The sequence below is a fragment of the Lagenorhynchus albirostris genome, chromosome 7 (assembly GCF_949774975.1).
Source record: "Lagenorhynchus albirostris chromosome 7, mLagAlb1.1, whole genome shotgun sequence".
Classification (NCBI taxonomy): Eukaryota; Metazoa; Chordata; class Mammalia; order Artiodactyla; family Delphinidae; genus Lagenorhynchus; species Lagenorhynchus albirostris.
In genome coordinates, this window is record NC_083101.1 from 86,934,962 (window position 1) to 86,951,605 (window position 16,644).

The following is a 16,644-nucleotide window of genomic DNA, read 5'->3' on the forward strand; positions in this document are numbered from 1 at the left end:
ATCTCTTCTGGTGCCTAAATTCCTGATAAGAGTTCTTTATATGTTAACCAACAACTGTTGACTAATCACCCTAAGGCATAGATGAAAGTAAAGTATAAACATAGATATCATCTGGTTTCCCTGTATTTTAGGTCCCCCTCCCTTTAATCCCTAACAGCTGTCCTAAAGCAACCTCCAGTAAAAATATAACCTAAGTCAAATAGCATGCTTGCTAACTATCCCTATGCAGCCTCCATGTAAATCCTCTAGCACCTCCCAACCTCTCTATCATCCTAATGAGATGGGCACCCATTGAATTTCTCCCAAAAGCCACCACTGGTGGAATCCAAATTCAAACGATTGATTTTACAGAGATCCAGAGACAAGCTACTTGGATCAATACACAGCAGATGTGGTGATGCATTGCTCAGATCCCCCTTCAGAAATAAAAGGCTTGTTCCCTGAGCTGCTGGGAGTTCTGCTGGAAGCCAACCTCACTTATCAGCTCTGTCCTTGCCCTGCCCCTGCCCTGGGAATTGCCCAGCCTCCTTCATCCAAGGTTACTCCCCAAGGTTACAATTTCCTGGGGCCATCTGCATCCCAAGACTGATCAATAATGGGATATGAAGGTCTGGCCTCCTTGCCACTATACCTCTGATAGTGCATCCCAGCCCCAGAACTCCCAGCTTTCCCCGCTAACCACAGTCCTGCTTCCCTCTTTGCCCACAGGTATTGATCCCAAGAGTGCTCCCCAATAAGCCTTCTATGCACTAATCTCCATCTCAGAGTCTTGTTGTTTTGGAAAAATTTACTTGAAAATTAGAGGTTTGCAAGGGTGCCCATACATCCTTGCAGCATGTGTAACATATATTCATACCAGGAAAGGGGCTGTAAGCATCCTGAAATAGAGGGACCTAAAGTATAGTATCAAACAGGCCTAAATCCTCTTGACGCCACACCATCTGCACAGTCTTTTCTGGGGGTGCCTGCATTCTGCTTCAGGACCCCAGTTTCTAGCTTTCAATCACTAATTCAGTTGATCAAAAGATGATCTTTAAGCACTGGGTCTTAAATTTAGTTTTTATTTGTATGGAAGTTATGCATGCACCTGGTTGAAAAAAGTCAAATAATTCTACAAAGCTTATTTGACAGAGGTGCTGCTTGAGCACTGACATCAGTTCTCACCTTCTTTAATAATAGGAATTCTGAGTTTTAGCTGAGCACATGGCCAACAGCTAGTCACTGCGTTTCCCAGCCTCCCCTGCAGCTTGGTAAGGCCATGTGCCCACAGTCGGGTCAATGGCTATGTGCTGCTTCTGAGGCATGTTCCTGCCAAGGTATGTACATGTGCTCCCCTGACCTGTTCCCCCTTCCCACTGGCTGGGAAGACAAAAACTAGAATGGCTGCCTTGGTCCCAGAGATGCAAGCTAGATTTTGAAGGTTATAAAGCCAACCTTCCAACCCAGATTTTTTCTCTCTGGACCATATCAAACAAGACACATATACCTATCTTATTTAATTAAGCCTCTGTATTTTGGGGTCTTGTTGTTAAAGCTGGCTGTACCTTCATCCATATAGCTAGTTTTTTGTTTTTTTTTTTTAAAAAGGGCAATCTTGCCCATCCTCTTTTCTTTTTCCCAAAAGCAACCACAACATGTTTAAATAACATACTTCTATCTGATATTTCATCTTTAGGCATTATTAATTGAGTTTCCAGTTTGGAAAATGAATATTCCACTCTCTCCTTCTCTCCCACACTCACCATAGCGATACACACTTACCACCCACCCCTCCATGCTCCAAAAATAGTTACGTTGTCATTTTGGATAGATAGATATTTAGTGTTTATATAATTATAACAATGCAAATGGTATATAAAACTGACCTCTGCAGTGCACTATGCATGCTTTATCCTTTCTTGAATAACATTTTTCCCCCCTGGAGATGATACTGAACTATTTTGTTTTTCCATTTTCCTAGCTTCCCATTGACTTATCATTAATTCAAACCTAAACACTGTTGCATGATCTCCTCTAAATACATTCAAAAGTAACTGGGATGCAATCAGTTTCATTTGTTTGAAGAAATATCCCCAGAGCTTTCTGATTGGCTCCATCTGGGCGCGTCGTTTGCTAAGTCTGATGTGTGTGTTTGATCTGCCATCTTTAATGGGACTTCAGTGCCAGTTTTATAACTTTGGATTGCTATGCAAGTCTTAATCCCTTCAATGGGCTGCAAGAGCTGCTGGCTCTGTGACACAGCAAGTTTCCTTAAGTCTAACCTGAGAAGGCCCCATGTGTCAGTGTTCTCCTTGTTGGAAGTGTTCTCCTGAGAACATTTACCAATCTTCTGCACAATGAAGAGACTGGGAATCTCCAAGCTGGATCAATGTCTTCCTTCTTGGAGTTCAGACTTGAAACTCTTCCTACATTAGGCAGAAAAATGGATGCCAATTCACAGCTTCCTAAAACAAACAAACAAAATGCTCTAACTCAAGATACCACTGTTTAATCATTTCAAATCCAATATTGTTGGATTTGAATGCTGCACTATTGCACATGGATACTGGCCAACCTTCAATGTGACAGAATCCTCAAATATTTGGGGTTTGGTATTAATGCATAATCTTTTGGTCTTTGTCCAAGTTCAGGTTTAGGTATAACGCTTACTGAGAATGCCTGGAATCTGAACAGCCAAGTTTAGAGCTTAAACAGAACCCCCTTCCTCAGTGCCCTGTTACTGCCAACAGAGCCAGATACCCTCCACTGCCCCCCCACTGCCCCCCCCAGCTCTCAGGGAATTCTGGGAAGACAACTCACCTTGGCATATTTTATTACAAGATTAAACCATTCCGGGAGGCTGGGAGAAAACTTAAAGGGCAGACACTGGTCAACAATTGTCAGGCTCATTTTTACTTCAGTTATCTTTCCCAAATTCCAGTATGATTTTGGATGTTTAAACAATCAGTGTGGTCTGATGAAAGCTTATCAGCTCAGAGCAGCCATAGAGAAGGGAATGAAGTAACTATTTCCCACTAGGGTCTGAAGTGAAGCTAAACCACCCAAACGTGCGTGCACTTGTGCACAAACACACATACACACCCTAACAACAAAAACGGAAACATACAAAAAAACAATATACAGATTCAAAGCCTGATCATTTCAATCTGGTTACTGATAAAAATTTTGAAAAAATTGGAAGGAAATTATTATGAGTTGAATTCCAGGTGAATTTAAGAAGGCATTTCTAACTGGATATGTCTTTGAAATTTGTGCTTTTATATTTGCAATCATCACCACACATTTCTGAACATCTTCTGTAGAACCTGAGCCAGGTGCTGGCTGCCACACACACAGATGACTAACGACAAAGCAAGGTGAGATACATTAAACAGCCAACATGAAGGGAAGGAGGGGATGTAGAGAGGTGGGGACTTTATTCGCATGCAAGAAAGGATAGAATGTATACCAATGAAAAGGAGGAGGCAAGCTGTCTGTGCAAGAGGGAGAGTATGAATGTGGGAGCAGAGGCAGAGATGGACCTGACATGCATCTGGCATGTTCAGAGAGCAACAGGTTTGTCTAGAACACAGGATTCACATGTGAAATAATAAAAGACAACTGCAAAGGGTTATATTTATTCTAAACAGTGGTCGAGCTGAAATGCCAACTGAAGGCATTTGAACATCTTGAAGGCATTGGGAAAGCACAGAGGTTTCTGTTGTTGTTTAGGGTTGTGGGTTTGGTTAGGGGAGAGGAGGAAATGTGATATATACAAGTGCTGCTTTGGGATGATTCATCTGACCATGATGTGTGGCTGATAAGACTCGAGATGGAGTGAGACTCAGGGTAAGGAAACGGGAACCTGGCCTAAGGCTACCAGCTGTTAAGCACCTTGGCTGTAATCTATGTTACAGGCTGTGTGAGCTCCACACCTTATCTCAGGTAACCTTCACGACACCCCATGGAGTATGTATCTGGCTTCATCTTACAGATCAGGAAACTAACTGAGCGGTTCAAGGTTACACGAGGAGCAAATGACACAGGTGGGATTTGGATTAATTTTTTTTCTGATACCCAAGTCCATGTTCTTTCTTTCTTTTTTTTTTTTTTGAATTTTTCAATTTTATTTTATTTATTTTTTTATACAGCAGGTTCTTATTAGTTATCCATTTTATACATATTAGTGCATATATGTCAATCCCAATCCATGTTCTTTCTACTATGACACATCAGCTTCTTGTTTTTAATAACGGTTAATCATAGCACTGACAGAGGACATAGTAGGGGACCCTACTTAGGACTGGGCTACCCTTGCAACCTCAGTGTCCTTATGTCGTACCATGATTTTGTGAGTCAGTCAATATCCTCTTATTTCCACTTGGGATTTATGAAGTAAAAACCATTTCATGCTGCAGAGTCTCCCCATGGGCCAAGTCCTGTGATCGCCGTGACATGGAAAGTGAGTAGCGAAACATGTTTTGGGTTTGTGGGAAATTGCGAAGGACAAGACAGAAATCATAAAAGCGCAATTGAATTATGTTGTGCCGTGGCCCCTGGGATAACAGCTGTTTTCCAGGTCTACAATCGTTCTCATTAGGAAATTAAAAACGTGAAGCTCCGCACCCGCAGCTTTGCACAGCTCTGGCCACGTGGTGACAGGAAGCCCTGTGTTTGCACAGGTGGGGGATCCAGCAACCCCACAAAGCGGGTGGTTGGAAGCCCTGCCTGGAGCACAGGTGGGCTACCGGAGGAAAGGCAAACCCAGGAAGAGGCTCGAGTGTTCTGGTGCTGTCAGCTCCCCTCTGCACAAGGAAGAGGGGCCCCGCGGGCCTCTCCATCTCGGTAGGTCATTGTAGGGCCAGATCCAGCTACTGGTTGAGAACTCTCTCCATCCAAGCTGGTGCAGAAGGATTTGGTCCTGGCACAAGGTCAGAAGGTCAGTTCCCCTTTCTCAGCAAGTCCCCAAGAATTACTTACAATTTGATACATTTGTACACTGCTAAGAAAAACCCAAACTACGTATGCTTTTGAGAACACATATAGGAATGTCATACTTTTCAAAAAAGGTATTTGTTTAAAAGCAAAAGGAATAAACAACACAAGACTTAGGGTAGTGTGTGGCTACCGAAGGTTTGGGGTTTGGGGAGGTGAGGAGCCAGGAAGGGCGGGACCACCTGGATGTCTACAGTGTTGTCAGTGTTCTAGTTTCTGAGTCAGGTGGTGAGTGTTTCTGAGTCAGGTGGTGTTGATAAAATTATTAAAAACAAAAAGATCTACATATAAACCATAAAGGGGCATGCATGGACCAATGATAAGAGGACATCAAGATTATAATTAATTCATTTCTGTCCATCTGAGGTACAAAAAGAACAAGAAAATAAAAGATGTGATGTTGCCAGGACTCTGCCAAGGCGCCGCTATTCTAGGACACCTAGGCTTTGAACATCCTTACATTTGAACATCTTACCTTGCTGGAGGCTTCAGTGTGCAGCCTGATGACCTGGCACCTGCCATCTGCTGCCTTCTTGGCATGCTGGGCCACTGACACCCACATGGAGAGAGAGCACAGTCCTTGACTAAAAACTGGGAAATGAGCAATGGTAGAAAACTTCATTGAAAATGAATGTGGAGAATGATAGTAATACCAGACTACTTTGGAAATTTAAATGTCAGTGATAGTTCCTTCAATTAAAAGACATTTAATATCAAAGAGAAAGTCAGAAAATGTGTATTTGCACCTGACCTATAACTAGTCTTGTAATCTCAAGAAATTAATTCCTTCTCAGGAGCCAGAATAATTCAAGTATACCTTTTATGGTCTCTCCCCTGCCCTCCTCTCATTTCTAACCTCTAACCTGAAACATCCATTCTACCCAGAAAGAACACGAAATGTTAAGAGTTTGGGCTTGCTGATCTCAAATGCATCTCTGGGCTCTGATGTCTATCCTGCCATGTGGGTCATGGCAGGGCCCTGGGGCTGGCAGTCAGGACACAAGTCTGTTGCCATTTCCTCCAGCTGAGATTGTCCGGTTCAGGGTGAATTGGGAGATTATCTTGAGATTTCCTAAGGCTTATCTTCTTGTTTCTCTCTCTAAAGTTAGAAAATTCATCTCAACTTTTCCATATCTTGAATGTTCAAAGCATAGAACTAGAGTCGTGGAAAACCAGAGAAAGAGAAAGAGGGGGAAAGGCAGAGAGATTAAGATGAGTGGGAATATGTGGCAGTCTGAGAAAAGCCAGGGGACCACAATTAAAGCAAAGCAGCACATCTCCAAACGTGTCCTCTAAACTCTTCTCATAACCAGGTTCAGAGGATTAAAATGTGCTCCTGGTGAGATGGGGAACTTTCACGGTATTACTGAGGAACATGTTAACTCAACAAAAATGTACTGAGAAATATCTGTGTGCCAGGAAGTGTCTTAGGTCCCAAGGACAAAGAAATGACCAAGCCAGGTAATGTCCTTGCCCTGGAGGAACTTCTACAGGGACAACAAGAGCCAATTGCACTTAAGTAAATATACTGCATAACACCAGGCAGAGATGGGGAGGGGTGACACCAAGGACATGATGGTCAGAGAAGGCTTCTCTGCTGGGGAGGGTCGAGTGAAGGAGAGAAGCAGCAAGTAAACATCCTACCAAGTGAGCTTTCTCAGAAGAGGGAAGGAGCAGCAACTGGCCAGTTCCTGCGGCAGAAGTGGCAGTGTGTCAGGCCCATTTGAAGATGGGAGGAGGCTTGTGGGGCTGGAGTCAGAGCATGCCACACGATATGCAGGGCCCAGTGTGAAATGAAAATGCAGGACCTCTGGTTCAAAAATTATTAAAACCTTCAAAACTGCATTAGCAGAGCACTGAACCAAGAGTGGGGCCCTTCTAAGCTCAGGGCCTGAACAGCAGCAGGCCTGGCTGGCTCTGTCTAAGGTGGGAAATGATATCTCAGAAGTACTTATGGATGATTGTGCTTGGCCTTGTAAGACATTGCAGGTTGCTTAGATTTTACTCCTAGTGCAATAGGAAGGCATCATGGGCTCTGAGTAGGTAAGTGTGGGGCCTGACATGGTTCTAGAAAGAGCTCTGGACCGCGTGGAGAAGAGCCTGGGAAAACCAAGAAGGACAACAGGGAGGTCAGTGAGGTTGCTAAAGAATTGTAGCAATAACTATAAAGAAATAACTCAGTATGGCATTCTTTAATCATAATTGGATACAATATTGTCCTCACCACCCCTCACATTTGGAATATTCTATGTGTTTGCCGGCTCTGGAGATGAATGAAACTGCTCTGGTTGCTGGAGCAGATATCAGTAATGTGCTTGGGTAAAGAACTTGGGCAGAAGGAGAAGCCAGGCTGAAAGTGCCCTTTACATTCTCAGTACGCCCCTGCCTCAACTGATTTGACATCAGGCAGGGACAGGAAGTAGAAAGAACAGGAACACATACTTCATAAAAATTCTGTCCTGTGGGTCTCTGATCTGGAATTCCATTTCATTTTCTTTAAAGGAAAAGGAAAGTCCTGAGGGCTTAAAGAATGTTTTTCAATGGCTTCTACAGGTGTCATGAGAGGGGATATTTGAAATTCTAACCAAACCCGAAGGCAGGGGTGGGCTCTTAGGCATGATTGAGTAGTAGGGTAGGTGGCCTCTGTAAGGTGCAGCTTCCCTGGGCACTCCACCATGTCCTTCCTCAGCCACTGAGGGGCAACCGGGAGATTCCACCTTCTGAACAATGGCTTTGAGAGCAGATTTTGGTGGAATTATGGGAGGAGGATTGAGGATTCTCCTGCCTGAGAAGGGAGGTAAATATGGTAAAGAAAAAAGAAGCTTAAAATCAGCCAGCTCTTCATGAACACCAATGTACTCTAATGTGGATTTGTGCATATTCTAGCAACCTTGTGATTGACCACAATCTGAGTTTGTACAGTAAAGAAAGAGGTCAAGTAAGCTTGCCCAAGGTCACCCACTTAGGAACGGAGGAATCAGTACTCAAAGCCAAGCTCATATTTTGTCCATCTTGCCAAAACCATATCCTTGGACCCTCCTCTCATTAACCCCTCCCCTTGGATCTGTGTGGGCTTATGAGTACTTTAAGTGATGAGCATGGCAGAAGTGATGCTGTGTAGCTTCCAAGACTAGGTCAGAAAAGGCCAGACAGCTTCCATCTGGTTCTCTTGGAACCCTTGCTCTTGGAATGTTCCCTCTTAGATCCTATCAGCCACACTCTGAGAAACCCAAGGCATACAGAGAGGCCACATAAAGGTGCCCTAGTCAAGAGCTCCAGTGAGCCCAGCTTGGAGCAGCCCAGCCCAGGAGCCAGGCATGTGAATGAAGAAGCCATCTTGGAAGTGAATCCTCCAGCCTCGGCTGTTCCAGCCTTTTCAGCTGAGGCCGCAGACATCACAGAGTGGAGACAAGCCAGCTCTACTGTGCCCTTTCCAAATTCTTTACCCACAGAATCCATAGCATAGTCGGATAGTTTCTGTTTTATGCCAGTAAGTTTGGGAGAGTTGGTTATGCAGCAATAGGCAATGAGACTAATAACTTTGACTTGGGCTGACTTGATGGTGTGAATGGGTCTAAGATCATGTCTCATAGGAATGAGCAATGTGTACCATAGCTTTGAAATAACTTGACTATAGAAACAAGCTAATACTTGATTGTTATAACCTTGGTCCAGTTGCTAGAAATGTCAAGTATTCTCTTAAATCCTGACATTTAAATGACAGGTGTCTGAAACAAGAGGTTCTTGGGCCAACAATTGATACATTTTTCATATAAATTTTAAATGAAGTCTTTCTGGCTTATGTAAGATCATTAAAGTCTCCTTTTAACACAATAATTCCATGCGCTGTAGTCTGTAAAGTCATTTGGAATTACATGGCAAATGACATTTCTAAATCAATGACTGGTGGGAGCAATTTTAAATCAAAACATTTGAATAGGGCTTCCCGGGTGGCACAGTGGTTAAGAATCCTCCTGCCAATGCAGGGGACATGGGTTTGAGCCCTGGTCCGGGAAGGTCCCACATGCCACGGAGCAACAAAGCCCATGCACCACAACTACTGAGCCTGCACTCTAGACCCCGCAAGCCACAACTACTGAGACTGTGCGCCACAACTACTGAAGCCCACGTGCCTAGAGCCCGTGCTCCACAACAAGAGAAGCCACCGGAATGAGAAGCCTGCTCACTGCAACGAAGAGTAGCCCCCGCTTGCCGCAAGTAGAGAAAGCCCGAGCACAACAACAAAGACCTAATGCAGCCAAAAATAAATAAGTAAAATAAAATAAATTTTTAAAAATTTGAATAACTTCAATTTTTTTCAAAAGTAATATGTTTTAGGCTATATTTCATATACAAGAGGGTTTGGTCAAATTTATATTTATTCAGTTACCCAAACCATATCCAGATTACACTTGAACATATCTTTGAGGATTCTATATGGTATTTAATTGCTTTTGACAAGCATGATACCCTATAAAAGATATGACTTTCCTCTGAAAACCCCCTTCAGCTAAAAATACATTGTACTGAAAATAAAGTGGTTGCATCATCTAAATTCAACTCTCTGTAGCAGTTTGTACAATTTCATGACCATAGAGAATGAGCTCTTAAACATGGTTTCAGGGTGACTAAAACAAGATTTGAATGTGAAGACATGAGGGCGCTGCCTTCATGCCAGGGAACCAGGCAACCCATTCAGGTCCTTCTTTCCAGGCTTTCAGTGCAACAATGTGGGACAAAACAGCTTTGGATTTCTTGGGCGGGGAGTTTGTGGGGAAAGGATAATTCTTGAGGAAAATCTTTTGAGGGGAAACTGAGGCTTTTTGAACAGAGCATGGGAAAGTATCTGGGGCAGAACCAGAAGAAAGGAGAATATATAGCTGACAGGATACATTTGGCAGAAGCTAAGAGTGAGGACAGGAGAAGGTGAAAGAGCGAGAGCGAACAGTGGGTGACTGGGAAGTAACACCAAGAGCTCTGAGCATCCTTGTCACCAACGTGACCATCTGCACAAAGCCCGACGGCAGAGGCTGCATGCTTCTTCCGGCAGCCATTCTGCCTCAAGCGTCCTGTTTATTGTACAAATCCATGTTCATGGTGCTATGTCATATCCATGAACACCAGAGTCTTCTTGTGTGTGCGCATTAAGGATTGTGGCAGAAACCCACATGAAAGACTTGGGTTACTGCAGTGATAAATTCTCTGGAAAATTAAATGACCCTGATGGCTTCCATGCTGCCATCTGGACTGTAGTCATTTTGAAGGCTAACTCTTTACTTGTTTTAATTAGTGTGGCCAGCATTGCTTGTGTTGTTAGACTAAAGATAAGACTAAGGAAACCCACCTTACCACCACAAAGGTTATGGCCGTAATATTTGTGAGCTTGTCGGGAACGTCTCATGAAGTTACTTGAAGCCAGAGGCTCCAGTAAATCTAACATTTGATAATGCTTGTTCTTGTTTAACTTAGTGAAGCAAGGCCAAAGAGTCAAACCTACTGCCATGCACAAGGCAGGCAACCTTTTATAAAAACAGAAGGATCGTCCTCAAGATACCAAGCATGTCTAGATAATCATGTTGTTTCTAAACCTATTGGAGGTTTATCTTCCAATCAGAAATCCATATACAGCTTCAAATTAAGTTCAACTTGGTTGAAAACACCTTGAGAGTTGTTACTACCTTTTATGCACGTTCATATGCCCCATTTAGTAAACACTCTTGTAAGGTCAGGTTCTCTAGAAACTACTCTCTGAGGTGAAGATTTGTGTGTGAGTGATTTACTAAGGAAGTGCTCACAGGGAGACCAGTCAAGAGTGATGGAAGCAGGGCAGTAAGTGTAAACAGATAGGGTAGGGGGTCCCCAGAGAAAGAGAACCAGGCATGGCTTCCTTGACATAAGAGAAGCCATTTCTAGCCTAAGCCATTTTGTGATCTAAGCATGGCCACAGTGCTGGTCCATGAACAGGTCTCAGTAATTAATGATATGAAGGGAGCAAAAGAAGGCAGAAACAAATAACTCTTATCAGGCAAGAGAAGTAAGAATAGCAAAGAGAATATATCAGTTGTAAAGACTCCCAGTTTTGTTTCAATGGTAAAGATCAGCCTGAAGTGCTCAGATCAACTGGAACCTAAGGGAGGATGATGTTGACCTTTGCTGACCCTCGAGGCTTGAATCAACTAAAGCTTAGATTCTGTCGACCACCCAAACCCCTTCATGAATATGCATGTAACCCTAAGGTTAAAACTTCTCCAATTTTGCTGTTCGGGGAGACACTGCTTTGGGAAAGATCCCCAGTGTTCTCCTTACTTGCTGCAGGTAATAAATCCTTCCTTCTCCCCATCTTTGGCTTGGTTGTGTCTTTTGACTCAACACTCACTAAGCGGCGAATCCAATATCTATTGTGTGCCTTCTATGGTCCAGGCATCACGCTAAGCTTTGGAGATACAAAGCAACAAAGGATGCAGTCTGTAAATGAGTTGACATCCTTGGAACAAAGGCTGGGAAGGATGGAAGAAGATGTGAGACTGGAAAGGTAAGCAGGAGCTATATTGAAGAGCTTCCTGAAAACTATGCTAAATATAATGAATTTTCATTGGTCATATTTTCTGGGGCTCTATGCTTTTAAAAATATTATCAACTTCCCAGTTTTTCCTTAACCCATTCTAGAGACTCTGAGACCACAAGATGCAAACACCTTCAGACACCTTCCCCTGTAGCTCCAAATCAAAATTTCCATGTAAACCACCCCTCAGGGGTATGGATTTTACAGAGTGTAGATGATTATGTTCTTTAAATCTGTCGTCTGCTTTTCTGGGCTTTTTCCTGAATTTTACCTTCTGGGCACATGACTCTTACATACAACAGATTATTTTTTTAAATTGAAACTGAGCAGGACCCCATGGGCCTCATGTGTCCCCCATTCCTTGTTTGTAGGGAACAGACTCCAGCCTCCATGACCTTCCCTGAGTTCCAAAGGGCAGATTCGAACAGTTGCTAATCAGGGAAAGGAGGGGATGCAGAGACAAGGGAGGAGCAGCCAAGAAACAATAGTGCAGCCTTGGGGCAGGGTCCTGGTTCTGCCTCAATCCTTACTTGCTGCAAGTAATAAATCCTTCCTTCTCCCGATCTTTGGCTTGGTTGTGTCTTTTGGCTCAACACCCACCAAGAGGTGAATCCAGTTTTACGGGTAACATAAGGGAAGAAGCCAAACAAAGGTGCTATCGCAGGCTGAATATCAGGCTGATCTTTACCATTGAAACAAGACTGGGAGTCGTTGTAACTGACGTATTATCTTTGCTATTCTTACTTCTCTTGCCTGATAACAGTTATTTGTTTCTGCCTTCTTTTTTTCCCTTAAGCTCATTAATTACTGAGACCTGTTCGTGGACCAGCATTGTGGCCAGGCTTAGATCACAAAATGGCTTAGGCTAGAAATGGCTTCTCTTACACATAACAATATCTTTGAGTCCTTTGCAGAATCAAAACCCCCTACAAATAGAGTTAGCATTCCTCATTCCAGAGAAGAAAACCTGAGGCCAGGTTAAAGGAGTGCAGGCCCTGCACACACCCTAATCTCTGGGTTGGGACACACAGGTTTCAAAGGCAGGAACCGGCTGTGTCCTCTTTGCCTGGCAAAGCAATAAAGTTATTCTTTCTACTTCACCTAAAACTCTGTCTCTGAGATTTGTTTCAGCACCAGTACACAGAGGCTGAGTTTTCAAAATCAACAGTATTTTAGGAATCTTCCCTCTTTTCTAACTTCAATTATTGCATGTTAATTTCTATTATTGGCATGGGCATTCTTAAAATTCTTAATTGACTACACCTTGGGGTTTTATTTTTGATATTGCAAAAGAAGTATTTTGTAATCCTAAGAGTGAAATCCCCAAAAAGAGAGATAAAAGTTTTAAGAATGATGTACCAATTCAGAGTCTCTACTTGGGTTCAGAGCTGTGGAGATGTAGGTTTTTGTTTATTTTTTATTTTATTTTATTAAAGTATTGTTGATTTACAATTTCATGTTAGTTTCAGGTGTATAACACAGTGATTCAGATATATATACATATATAATATATATATGTATATATATATAGCACAGTGGTTCAGATATATATATATATATATATATATATATATATCTTCGTTTTCAGATTCTTTTCAACTATAGGTTATTACAAGATACTGAATATAGTTCCTTGTGCTGTACAGTAGGTCTTCGTTTTTTATCTATTTTGTATATAGTAGTATGTATATGTTAATCCCATACTCCCAATTTATCCCCTCATTCCCTTTTTCTTTTAAGTTAATTTAATTTTTTATACAGGAGTTCTCTATTTTATACGTATTAGTGTCCATATGTCAATCCCAATCTTCAAATTCATCCACCACCACGCCTGCTTTCTCCCCTTGGTGTCCATACGTTTGTTCTCTACATCTGTCTCTATTTCTGCCTTGCAAATCAGTTCATCTGTACCATTTTTCTAGATTCCACATGTATACATTAATACACGATATTTGTTTTTCTCTTTCTGACTTACTTCACTCTGTATGACAGTCTGTAGGTCCATCCACGTCTCTACAAATGACGCTATTTCATTCCTTTTTATGGCTGAGTAATACTCCGTTGTGTATATGTGCCACATTGCCTTTATCCATTCATCTGTCATTGGACATTTAGGACATCCATTTGTCTGTTGATGGGCATTTAGGTTGCTTCCACGATCTGGCTATTGTAAATAGTGCTGCAATGAACACTGGGGTGCATGTCTTTTTGAATTATGGTTTTCTCTGGATATATGCCCAATAGTGGGCTTGCTGGGTCATATGGTTATTCTATTTTTCGTTTTTTAAGGAACCTTCATACTGTTCTCCATAGTGGCTGTATCAATTTACATTCCCACCAACAGTATAAAAGGGTTCCCTTTTCTCCACACCCTCTCCAGCATTTGTTGTTTGTAGATTTTCTGATAATGCCTATTCTAACGGGTGTAAGCTAATACCTCATTGTAGTTTTGATTTACATTTCTCTAATAATTAGTGATGTTGAGCATCTTTTCATCTGCCTCTTGGCCATCTGTATGTCTTCTTTGGAGAAATGTCTATTTAGGTCTTCTGCCCATTTTTGGATTGGGTTGTTTGTTTTTTTTTTTTTTGATATTGAGATGCATGAGCTGTTTATATATTTTGGAAATTAATCCTTTGTCCATTGACTGGTTTGCAAGTACTTTCTCCCATTTTGAGGGCTGTCTTTTCATCTTGTTTATGGTTTCCTTTGCTGTGCAAAAACTTTTAAGTTTCATTAGGTCCCATTTGTTTACTTTTGTTTTTATTTCCATTACTCTAGGAGGTGGGTCAAAAAAGATCTTGCTGTGACTTATGTCAGAGTGTTTTTCCCATGTTTTCCTCTAAGAGTTTTACAGTGTCCAGTCTTACATTTAGGTCTTTAATCCAATTTGGCTTTATTTTTGTGTATGGTGTTAGGGAGTGTTCTAATTTCATTCTTTTACATGTAGCTGTCCAGTTTTCCCAGCACCACTTATTGAAGACTGTCTTTTCTCCATTGTATATCCTTACCTTCTTTGTCATAGATTAGTTGACCATAGATGCATGGGTTTATCTCTGGGCTTTCTATCCTGTTCCATTGATCTATATGTCTGTTTTTGTGCCAGTACCATATTGTCTTGATTACTGTAGATTGTAGTATAGTCTGAAGTCAGGGAATCTGATTCCTCCAACTCCATTTTTTTCCCTCAAGATTGCTTTGGCTATTCGGGGTATTTTGTGTCTCCATACAAATTTTAAGATTTTTTTCTTCTTGTTTTGTAAAAGGTGTCATTGGTAATTTGATAGGGATTGCATTCAATCTGTAGATTGCTTTGGGTAGTAGAGTCATTTTCACAATATTGATTCTTCCAATCCGAGAACATGGTATATCTCTCAATCTGTTTGTGTCACCTTTGATTTCTTTCATCAGTGTCTTATAGTTTACTGAGTACAAGTCTTTTACCTCCTTAGGTAGGTTTATTCCCAGGTATTTTATTCTTTTTTTTGCAATGGTGACTGGGATTGTTTCCTTAATTTCTCTTTCTGATCTTTCATTGTTAGTGTATAGGAATGCAAGAGATTTCTGCACATTAATTTTGTATCCTGTAACTTTACCAAATTCATTGATTAGCTCTAGTAGTTTTCTGGTAGCATCTGTAGGATTTTCTATGTACAGTATCATGTCATCTGCAAACAGTGGCAGTTTTACTTCTTCTTTTCCAATTTGTAATCATTTTATTTCTTTTTCTTCTCTGATTGCCGTGGCTAGAACTTCCAAAACTATGTGGAGTAATGTTGGCTACAGTGGACGTCCTTGGCTTGTTCCTGATCTTAAAGGAAATGCTTTCAGGTTTTCACCATTGAGAATGATATTTGCTGTGGGTTTGTCATATATGGCCTTTGTTATGTTGAGGTAGGTTCCCTGTATGCTCACTTTCTGGAGAGCTTTTATCATAAATGGGTGTTGAATTTTGTCAAAAGCTTTTTTTGCATCTGTTGAGATGATCATATGTTTTTTATCTTTAAATTTGTTAATATGGTGTGTCACATTGATTTACATATATTGAAGAATCTTTGCATTCCTGGGATAAATCCCACTTGATCATGGTGTATCATTCTTTTAATGTGTTGTTGGATTCTGTTTGCTAGTGTTTTGTTGAGGATTTTTGCATCTATATTCATCAGTGATATTGGTCTGTAATTTTCTTTTTTTGTAGTATCTTTGTCTGGTTTTGGTATCAGGGTGTGGTGGCCTTGTAGAATAAGTTTGGGAGTGTCCCTTCCTCTGCAATTTTTTGGAAGAGTTTGCGAAGAATAGGTGTTAACTCTTCTCTAAATGTTTGATAGAATTCAACTGTGAAGCCATCTGGTCCTGGACTTTTGTTTGTTTGAAGATTTTTTATCATAGTTTCAATTTTATTACTTGTGATTTGTCTGTTAATATTTTCTATTTCTTCCTGGTTCAGTCTTGGAAGGTTGTACCTTTCTAAGAATTTGTCCATTTTATTGGCATATAATTGCTTGTAGTAGTCTTTCATGATCCTTTGTATTTCTGCAGTGTCCCTTGTAATTTCTCCTTTTTAATTTCTAATTTTATTTATTCGAGTCTTCTCCCTTTTTTTCTTGATGAGTCTGGCTAAAGGTTTATCAATTATGTTTATCTTCTCCAAGAACCAACTTTTACTTTTATTGATCTTTACTACTGTTTTCGTTGTTTCTATTTCATTTATTTCTGCTCGGATCTTTATGATTTCTTTTCTTCTACTAACTTTGCGGTTTTCTTATTGTTGTTGTTCCTCTTCTTCCTCTAGTTGCTTTAGGAGTAAGGTTAGATTGTTTATTTGAGATTTTTCTTGTTTCTTGATGTCAGATTTAACTGTTGTAAACTTCCTCCTTAGAACTGCTTTTGCTGCATCCCATAGGTGTTGGGTTATAGTGTTTTCATTGTCATTTGTTTCTATGTATTTTTTGATTTCCTCTTTGATTTCTTCAGTGATCTCTTGGTTATTTAGTAGTGAATTGTTTAGCCTCCATGTATTTGTGTTATTTACAGTTTTTTTTTCCTGTAATTGTATTCTAATCTTGTAGCATTTGTAGTCGGAAAAGATGCTTGATATGATTTCAATT